The following is a 7,723-nucleotide window of genomic DNA, read 5'->3' on the forward strand; positions in this document are numbered from 1 at the left end:
AGCTTGCCATGGAAAGGAGTAAGAAGGATTAGATGAAGACAGTAGGAAAGCAGAGAGACGGAAGGGACCAAGCATCTTCATACGCTTATCTGAAATTCCCACCAATGAATTACATAAGTATCTCTATCTTTATCTTTATGTTTTATTCATCATCCATAACCATTTGAGTTTGCCTGACTAAGATTTACAAGGTGACCATAGCTTGCTTCATACCAACAATCTCTGTGGGATCGACCCTTACTCGCGTAAGGTTTATTACTTGGACGACCCAGTACACTTGCTGGTTAATTGTGCAAAATTGTGTTTATGCCATGGTATTGAACACCAAGTTTTTGGATTTATTACCGGGGATTATTTGAGTTGTGAAAAGTATTGATCACAATTTCGTGCACCACTAACCACCATTCAAGTGATTTTCCTTGTGTTGTTATGTTAACTTCTGTAACCATGCCAATATGCATATTTTGTACTTATCCTACAACCATAGCAATTAGATCCTTCTCTTCCACTAAGTTGGTCTTTGGTGCTTCCTTTTTCAGAAGTCTACATTCTTTGATATAGTGTCCTTTCTTGTGACAATAATAACACTCTCTTTGTCTCTTCTTATCTTGCTTTGAATCTTTAGAGAACTTTCTTTTCTTCTTATTGGTGTTGTTTTCACCAATATGATTCACTTTAGAACTTTGAGAAAGATACACAACATCACATTTTCGAGTTTTCTTCTCTATACGTATATTTCTTAGTAATTTCTTAATTGTGAAATCCTCACCAAGATGCAAAAGTTTCTTCCTATAACCATTCCAAGATGAATGAAATTTTGAAATAATTACTCCAACTTGTAATGATTCAGGGATCACCACTTGTAGATCACGAAGTCTACTTACAAAGATTTGTAATTCATGAATTTGATCCATGACAGGCATAGTATCATTCATAATAAATTCAAAATATTTCATCATAATAAACTTATCTATTCCCTGTCGTTCGGTATTGTACTTTTCTTCCAAAAATTTTCAAATCTCTAATGGTGATTGAATTGACATGTAGAGATCATAGAGTCGGTCGGATAAAGTATTGAGAATATGACCTCGACATGCAAAAGTATCTTCATCACATTTCTTTTTTAATTGAACAATCTTTTCTTTCTCTTCCGGTGTGGAATTTTCAGCGGCATCGGCAATTGGTGTAGTCTTTGGGTCAATCACATATGTAAGATTGAGAACTGAAAGAAGATACATCATCTTGTCTTTCCAACGGTTGAAGTTCGTTCCATCAAAGCGATCTAATTTGACAAACTCATGATTTATGACCTTGAACGTAGTGTTTTGATCTTGTGCCATCTTCAAAGAATATCTCTCTAAAATTGTTGGGTATATTAGTATGAGAAGATAACAAAATCTTATATTTGTGTAGTGGTTTCAAGGCACGATTAGATCGCTTTCTTTAGAGAGATATTTGTCTCCATACTTAGTTGCTATAGGGTTGATGACAATACTCTCCCAAGATACAATGAAAGCTAAGAATTTCTTAATTAGCAATAGTAAGAAATTCTCAACTCTCTTGAACAAAAAAAATTTCTTAATAGTTGATTAAAATGTACACTTAGTACTTGTATTTCTGAAATAGTGGACAATGACTTATTTATACATATTGCACGTAGCAATTATGATTAGTTACGTATACAAATGATTGTATCTTTTCTATTGCCATTAGATACAATATTTTGAACGTACACAATTCTTAAAGAGTTGTGTCCCTTTAAACAATAGACACATACAATATTTTAAACATACACAATCCTTAAAAAATTGTATTCTTTTAACCAAATGATACTAAACAGTTAATAACTATTTATTAATATTAATAATAATATTAATAATAATATCATTAATAATATTAATAATATTAATTAATCAAATTTATAAATACCCTTCAACTACCATGCCATCCACCATGTCATGAGCGAATGATTCTTCAAACTCCAATCTTTGTCTATTACAACTGAATATTAAGTTTATGTTATAATAGACTTTAACAAAACCTGCAATATATGGATGAGTACCTAACTATTACTAATACATTGCTTACACTCTAAGTTACTGAATTACACGAGTATTCTAGTTGTACTGCATGATTAGTATAAACCTTTTATTAGCTTTCCAAGAACATAACTGCAATGGCGGTTTCCTAATTCTTACAAGTTTTCCCATGACTACCTTAGGCCTTTCTAAAATCATTTTATAATTAAACTTGCAACGTCTAATTAGGTGGAACTAAGTTATGTATTATGGATTATCAACTTTCGAAATGAGCGAAATGAAAGTGTCATCAGCAGTAGTGACAACAACTTCAATATTGGAAAAAGACATCTATAACCACCATTCAATTAAAGTAGCCAGGTCTTAACCTGATTCCAGTTATATATTACTCTTATATAGAACATATATAGCGGGTAATTCATCGGAGTTTCGAACTTTCTTGCTTCTCGCATTCTAAACATAATTGTAGTATTATCTTTCCAACAATAGCCACCGTTCAACCAGCCCTCAAGAGTATAGTCGAGTGTTAATGCATCAGAAATACTAGGCGTACAAACATATTTCGAATCAAGTTTTTAACTAAATTCTCGTGCACTCTTCCGTTTCGGACACACATGGGCACACTCGTCTTCTTATTCTTTTTTCATTATCGTTTTGTCGTTGTCATTATTTTTTTCTTTTACGCGTTTCTTTGTTTAACGTTGTTGTTATTGTTGTTGTTCTTAGTTATTGTTATCGTTATCGTCATTATATTGTCATTATCTTCTTCTTTTATGTGTTTCTTTGTTCAACATTATTGTCATTGTCGTTGTTGTCATTGCTGTCGCATCATGGTTGCCTTTTCCTCTCCTTCCTTCTTCTTCTACTTCTTCTTTTTGATATTATTATTTTAAATTTCTTTTTCTCTTTTTTTTCATCCTCTTTTATTATCATCATCATCATCGTACTCGTCTTTTTCATCTTCTTCTTCTCTAACTAATGAAATACGCATAATACCCAAATAACAAAATATATTTACAATAAAAATTTATGTGCTATATGTAAAAGTTTGTGTACTATATACATAAATTTATCCAATACCAATGAAATACACACAACACATAAATTCTAATATACAATTCAAAATTATTGGTGCATAGCATAGAAATTTTGATGTGCAGCACAAAAATTTTTAGAAAACTATATATCTAGAACATCGACTCACCCAACTAACATAATATATTGGCAGCAAAAATTTATGTGCTATATATAAAGATTTGTGTGCTATGTGTAAAAATTTATTTGCTATATCAATAAGTTTGTATTATATGTAAAAATTTTTGTGCTATGCTTCAAAAATTTATGTTAGCCGTTAATAAACTTTTGTATTTTCCAACAAAAATTTGTGTGCTGCAGGAAGTGCAAAAAAAGAGTAATGATGTATACACACAATTTTTTGCTAGACTTTACACCAGTTTGATTAGACTTGATTACAAAAACACTTATACATGTAGTATCACTCAAAATGCACATCCATCAATTTATGTGCTTTTTTAAAGGTGTAATTATTTTGATAGTTTATTAAATTTACAATTAGATTTTTTTTGTTCAATTAAATTTTTATATTTTTAATTTTATAATTTTAATTGAGTCTTTATACTGTTTTTAATTTTATAATTAGGTTTTTTTAATGTAAAAAATATTAGAGTGAATAAATATTTTTCCGTAAATTGAAGGTATTCATAATTAAAAACTTAATTAGATTTTTTATTATATATGTTTTTAAAAAAATATTATATTAATTTTAATATTTTTTATATAAAAAAGATTTAGTTATAAAATTAAAAAATAAGTATAAATATCTAATTAAAAAAATATAAAATCTAATTATAAAAAATTATAAGTACTAACATATAATAAGTACTTTTTTAATTATTCTACTACCTAGGTATTTTATTTTTCATGGCGACAAAAGAACCCTCTTTACTATGATTATGCATGCTATATATATCTTTAATGGCACTATCATTTATTTATGTGGCATATCATCTCCTGCATTGGGCAATTACACTAGAAGACAAATAAATAAATAAATAAGAAGTTGTCATGATTATCTTTAGTCTTGTATGCTTCTAGCTAGCCGAGACAATTTCTAATTGCACAAGTTATTATGGCTTCGTGGAAGCCAGAAGAAGTGGACAACAACTTACTTGAATAATTGAGTTAAATTTTTGTTTATCTAATTTGTTTATATTTCCTCAGCTTTAGCGGTATTAGCGGTTGGTTATATCCCTTATATTTTCTTATATTGGCTCTGAAAATTGAGATTTAAATGTGCATTTTTCTCCTGGTGAGTGTTTATACAAGCATCTCAAATTTTTAAAATTTATAAATACAATCATCTATTTAATATACCAAATATAAAAGAGGTATTTGTACTCTTAAAAAAAAAGTACAAATATTTTTTCAAAATATTTTACTAAATCAAACCTAATTTTATACAACCATGACTAAAAATTAGCTACTAACACTACAAAAAGTATTTCGAGTACCGTCGAATTTAACGTCTCGAGTTACAGTCGGATTTATCAATAGATTTATGAAAAATTGTTATAAAATTCGTTACGTCAATTAATTACCGACAGATTAACTTTTTCGACGATAAATACGTGAGTAATACTTGGCAGAAAATGGAAGAGAATAGGCACGAACTTTAATGTCGAATTTATCGTCGATAAAATCTAACAGTAAGCTATTTTAACTAAATGTTGTGTTTCGGAGACACGCAATGAGTGAAATCTGACGGTAATTAATCAAACTTAAAATTGAGGGCGCGAACGCTCTCCCCCTTCATTTCAAAAAGACTCTCTCTAAATCCCTCTTCTCCGTTTCTATCTCTACCCGTTCTCACCGCCGCTCCAACACCGATCTCTCACCACCACTTCTCCCTCTCACGGAAACCAGCCATTTTTCCGTCGTCGTCCAACATCGCTGCCGCTGCATCTCCCTCCGTCGCCGTCAGGTTCCATGTATCTTCCTTTTATATAAATTATAATTTAAAATTTATTTACATGTTATATATTAATGGTTTAATTACTCTGTTGGTCCCTATAGTTTCGCGAAATTTTCAATTAAGTCCCTCTACTTTTTTTCCTTTTAATTGGATCCCTGCACTAATTTTTTTTTCAATTAGGTCCCTACCGTGACCAAACAGTTAGATTTAACGGAATATTCCGTTCTTAAATTAAAGATTCTCTAACTTTTTCTTAAATCTCTAATTCTCTTTCACACTTATTTTCTGAAATACCAAAATAATCCTCCCATACTATCATCTCCTACGTCGGTCCATCGTCTTCATCCATCTGTGGCATCGTCTGCAGCGGATGCTTGGTGGTCGGCCGTCCGTCGCCTCCTTCTCTCTACGTTGGTTTGTTCTGCGTTATTCTGTTCGGAGATCTTCTGCGCTATTTTTCCATCTAAGTCGTCACCGTCCCTCCCGGTGCTTTGCCTCGCCTGACGTCGTTGCGCCGTACCGCACTGCACCGAGCCTTGCCGTGCCTGACCTCCCGTCTGGCCTCTTGTCCCCGCGCCACGCCTCTCCTCGATCTTCCTGTATTCGATCTGTCACAAAACAGGTAACATATAGCATTTAATTTTTTTTCCAACTTTTAAAACTTGATGTAACATGTTCATGCTAATTTTAATTTTCAAAAAATATGGCATTGGTTGAGTACCTAATTTTTGAATTGATTTCTGAATTATTTTGATATAGTAATTTAGGATTTACAATATGAATATTTATATACAAAAATTTTGTTAATTGGTGAATTGACATATAAATTAATTTTTTGCTGATGATGAATTAAATTTATTGTTGATTGTTGATTGTTGTTGCTGGGATGATGCTGCTTTATTAGGACTCTGTTTCTTTTTTTTTTTTAATGTAGTGATGGGAGATTCGGATTTTATTACCATGGTGGCAAGTTTCAGGTATTTCTACTGAATTTGGGTTTTGTTGGTGATGCAACAACAAGTGATGATTGAATTTTGTTTTAGTTTTTCAACTGTTGGATCATAGGAGATGAAGGGACCAGGTGGCATGTGGGAAGGAAACAGTCAGATGGCTTTTATTTGTTTGAATTGCAAAGATCGGAAACATGTGGGTTTCTGTCAGCGTTGGATAATAATTCTTCTTAATAATGTCTTCCTCCCACTATACTAAGAATGGGAGAAATTTTATGCTTAAAACAACTAGTAGTCAAACGGCATCCTCTCTCGATTCTAATGCTTCAGGTACAATGTTGAGAAATCTTGATTGTTAAATACCTCTAATTTTGCTTATGCTTATTTTTGGTTGTCGCTTATATATAATTTGACTTTATTTGATTAGGTAACCAGCATCTTGAATGACAAGGAGAATCAATTGATCTAATTGTGAAGCTTAGTTTGCTAAAATTAGTTTTAATTGTACTAAAAAATTTTGATTATGAGTTTTGATTATGTATTTTATCTGTAATTAATTGATTATGTTAGAAATAAGGAAAGAGGTGAGATTGGAGATAAGGTGTTTGATTAAATGCCTTTGAAAGAGTTGAATTAATTATGAGTTCTGATTATGTATTTTATCTATAATTAATTGATTATGAGTTTGATTGATCATTGTCATAGAGGCATACAAGACTCTCAGAGATCGTGGTTCCTATCCTGCTGCTCAGGTCATGAGAGATTTCTAAGGCAAATTTGCATTTATTCTGTTTGACAGTGATTCTAAAATCGCGTTTATTGTTGCAGTGAGTAATCCTTGGTCTATTTATTTTGCTCTCATATTTATTTGCCGGTAATTGGCTTCTATATGACTATACCCTGGGGTACAATGCATCTTCTTGCTCTTTCTCAGGATGCTGATGGGTGTGTTCCCTTCTTTTGAAGAGCTAATGCTGATGAAAATCTTGTTCTTGCAGATGAGAAAGAGGTTGTAACTAAGAGCTGTGGGACATCTTCTGCACCATTTTCTAAAGGTATTATTAAAATAATTTTATGTGAAGAATTGGTGACTATTTTATGCCTGCTGTGCTGAGTATTTTCTGTGAGAATTCACGTTTTAAAGATATGCTCGCGAAAAGTGAATTAAGGGGAAGAAGAGAAATTATTTATCCTCCTAGTGGTTCTTTTAAGCATCTTAACTAAATGATAAAAGAACCTATTAGCTTTTAAAGTTTTCATAACATTGAAATTATATACTTCTTATTTTATTTAGCATTTAGAAGGATGTTTAAGAATTTTAGAATGCTATATCAATATCCTTACTCGGGAAAGAAAGAAATTAAGAGTTGGTAACCCAGGAATGGAAAATGTAGGTACATAGATATTTTCTTTTTCCTCACCTACCTTTGTTTTTTATGGTTTACTTTGCAATATCTGTCCTATTTCAAGGTCCTCTTATTATTCCAAATTATACATCATGCGGTAAAAAATAACTTGTATTGCTGCTTGTTTAGGATTCTTCTTTACAATATCTGGATGTTTGAGCAATTTTGAGCATCCACTTAATGAGCTGAAGTCTATCCCAAGAATTGACAGTTCTGGTCAGGTGTGTGGTGCAACTTTCAAAGTGGATGAGGCTAAGAAGGAATCAACTGGCATGTCAAGGGTTGGGAGTGCTGCTAACTGGTCGAATAATATCTAAATATGAATTCTGTTTAAAC

At 31.7% G+C, this 7,723-nt stretch overlaps 1 pseudogene; it reads left to right on the forward strand.

Annotated features, from left to right (window-relative positions):
• The first annotated feature begins 5,401 nt into the window (after positions 1-5,401).
• LOC107458379 (uncharacterized) lies at positions 5,402-7,723 on the forward strand (annotated as a pseudogene).

This window comes from Arachis duranensis, chromosome 7 (genome assembly GCF_000817695.3).
Source record: "Arachis duranensis cultivar V14167 chromosome 7, aradu.V14167.gnm2.J7QH, whole genome shotgun sequence".
Classification (NCBI taxonomy): domain Eukaryota; kingdom Viridiplantae; phylum Streptophyta; class Magnoliopsida; order Fabales; family Fabaceae; genus Arachis; species Arachis duranensis.